The 3044-nt window shown below is 33.0% G+C and overlaps 1 long non-coding RNA gene across 1 annotated transcript in view; it reads right to left on the reverse strand.

Annotated features, from left to right (window-relative positions):
• LOC121489088 overlaps positions 1 to 2173 on the reverse strand; it is a 31593-nt gene extending 29420 nt beyond the window's left edge. The window contains exon 1 of the long non-coding RNA XR_005987269.1: positions 2115 to 2173. This is a non-coding gene — a long non-coding RNA (uncharacterized LOC121489088). The remainder of the gene's footprint in view (positions 1 to 2114) is intronic.
• Positions 2174 to 3044: the final 871 nt, after the last annotated feature.

The following is a 3044-nucleotide window of genomic DNA, read 5'->3' on the forward strand; positions in this document are numbered from 1 at the left end:
TTGTAAGAAAAGACAATTTTGAGATAATCTCATTTAGATCTGAGGTGTTTTGCCACCCGATGGCTTCCCAAAAGCCAATCACTAATACAAGAGCAGGTGATGGCATAATATGTTATCAATTATCTGACAAATTTTACTTTGTCTAGAAAACTGCCCAGTCAATTCAGATAAAGACAAATTTAATTATTTCACCAGAAGACTTTGGCAAAATTACAATTTCTGAATTTCATTTTAAGTAGTTCCAAATCCTTAGATTTATATCATCCAATATTTTTCTTTTGTCTTAGATTTGTTTTTGCAACAATGTATTTGCTTTGGTCAAAGGATAATTATTGGTCAAATTTGCAAATGTGTTTTATGGATTTCAGTTTAATGCAAATGAAGCACGAAGAAGAGTTTTGCAAATTTCACAACTAATTCAGTGTAATACCATACACTTAATTAGTCAATGTAGACAGTTCTGAATAAAGCAATAACTAAATCTCCCTTTGGTAAAGCCATGTGGTCAGTTAGATTACCCTTATACTGACCAAAATATTTTTTGTCTCTCACTTTCATTGTTTCTGATTATGATTTTTAAAAATTATATTTTAACTAACTTTCAGCATATTCATATACTTTTGCCCACTTAAGTGGGTTTGAAACATGCAATGCTGCATAATCGCTTAATAAGAAAATTAAATAAATTTAAAAATCTGCTTATTGTTTTACAACAAAAAATGCAGCATTCCTTTTACTTGTCATTACTGTGACTTTCCTCCATATTTTTGGTAAAAAATCACCTTCTTCTGAAACTATTTTAAGAAAAATCTTGCCAGTTTAATTATGAAAAATGTTCTTTATTTTATAAACTTATTAAATTTATAGTATTTGTCTTTGAAATATTATTTCCATTATAAAGAAGATTAAAATAAAGACATGTGCATATATAAATACATGTATGAATAGTCATACATGTTTATACATGTATATGTATATATACACATGTATAATAAGTCCCTAACATTCAAAAAATTTTCTAGAGAAGATTGGTAAATCCATTGCTATTATTCAAAATATATATTCACATAGGAAAAAAATATATCTGAAGCCAGACCTCAAAAGAATAATTCATCTTTAACCAATTTATAGTTCAAATGATATCATTTCAAAGTACTAAGCAATCAGTCAGCCATTGCTATTGAACTGTACCTTGATATATAGCTTGAAAAATGAGGGATAAATCTCCCTTCTTCAACTGGAGGAGATAGTGACAAGTAAATTGACTTCAGAGCTCTGGCAGCAGTAGCAAATACGCTGCTTCAAGCATTCATGTAACAAGGAATTCAAGAACAGGAACTCTGGTAGCAATATGGTCAACTTCTAGATAAGAGTGCTACATTAACTTTCCTAGTATTTTAAATTGGAGAACATATAGGTTGATTTTTCTACAAAGGGGACAGGTTATAATATAAACTAATATATATGTAGGTATTCATGTTTTCAGACAACTATATCATTATAGATGAAACACATGAGAAAACTCCAGATGTGGGGACACCTGGGTGGCTCCGCAGTTGAGTGTCTGCCTTTGGCTTAGGGCGTGATCCTGGAGTCCCGGGATCAAGTCCCACACTGGGCTTCCTGCATGGAGCCTGCTCCTCTCTCTCCCTGTGTCTCTGCCTCTCTCTCTGTGTCTCTCATGAATAAATAAATAAAATCTTTAAAAAAAAAAAAAAGAAAGAGAACTCTAGCTGTGTTTTGTTTAAGAACAGAATTATTGCCCATGATTTCAGCTATTAATGTCAAAATGACAAGGTAAAAATCATATCTCCACAGCATACAAGCTCTGTGACCTTGAGCAGGTTAAGTGAACTATGCTTTGTGGTCCTCATCTGTAGATTGAGGGTAAACATAATTTTATTTCAGAGATTGAAGTGAGGACAATAGTAAAATAATCTATATTATTTGTCTAAACTAATGATACCTGACACATGATAAAAACCCATAAATGTTAATCCTACACTGGTTATTTATTAATCCAGAATGGACTGCTCCAAACATTTGTTGCTTCAAACAAGCAACATTTATTGAGCTCACAATTCCATAAGTTGACAAATGGGGTGTAGGCTTACCTGGATAGTTTATCTGCTTCTCCACTGGGCTCATTCATGCATCTACAGTTTACTTTCAGGCTTGGCTGGCTGTCTTTTAAAATCTAGCAAACTAACTGGCTTGTTGACAGTTGACTTGGCTTGTAACTTTGGCCTAGCAGTTCAGTGTTCCAAGAGAGCAAAAGTGAAAGCTGCAAGGCTTCTGGAGGCCTAGTGTCAGAACTGGCACAGGGTCACTGTTGCAATAATAGGTCAAAGCATATCACAAAGCCAGCTCAGATTCAAGCAGTGGAGAAATCAACTCTGTCAACTGATATTGCAAAGCATTGTGCTAATTTTTGCAGTTTTTCCACATCTACAATTAATACTGTATGTAATGTACAGGATTTTTTTCATTTAATAGCTACTCAATAAATAAATAATGAATTGATGCATTTACTCTGAATTTATATATGCTTATGCATAAACTTCAGATATGCAGACATAAGCATTCTTTGTCTGTTAAACATAATAAACTTATAGCATTATGGAACACCTGAACTAGAAGTGACTTTTGAAACAGATAACTTTTTTCTTCATATTTTTTCGTGAACCACTAAAGAAAGGTCTATTGAAATTGAATAGGGTTGACCTTTGAACAATGCAAGGACCAGGGGCACCAGGCCCCCTCATGCAGTGATGAAAATCTACATATAATTTTTGACTATCCTAAAATCTTGACTGCTAATAGCCTACTGTTGACCTTCAGAAGCCTTACTGATAACATAAACAGTAATTTCACCTGAATTTCATATGTTGTATATGTAGTACACTGTATGGTTAAAGTAAGCTAAAGAAAATGTTATCAAGAAAATCACAAGGAAGAGAAAATATATTTACAGTACTGTGCTGTATTTTTTTAAAGATTTTGTTTATTTATTTGAGAGAGAGAGAGAGAGAGCAAACACAGGA

This window comes from Vulpes lagopus, chromosome 4, assembly GCF_018345385.1.
Source record: "Vulpes lagopus strain Blue_001 chromosome 4, ASM1834538v1, whole genome shotgun sequence".
In the NCBI taxonomy this organism is placed as follows: domain Eukaryota; kingdom Metazoa; phylum Chordata; class Mammalia; order Carnivora; family Canidae; genus Vulpes; species Vulpes lagopus.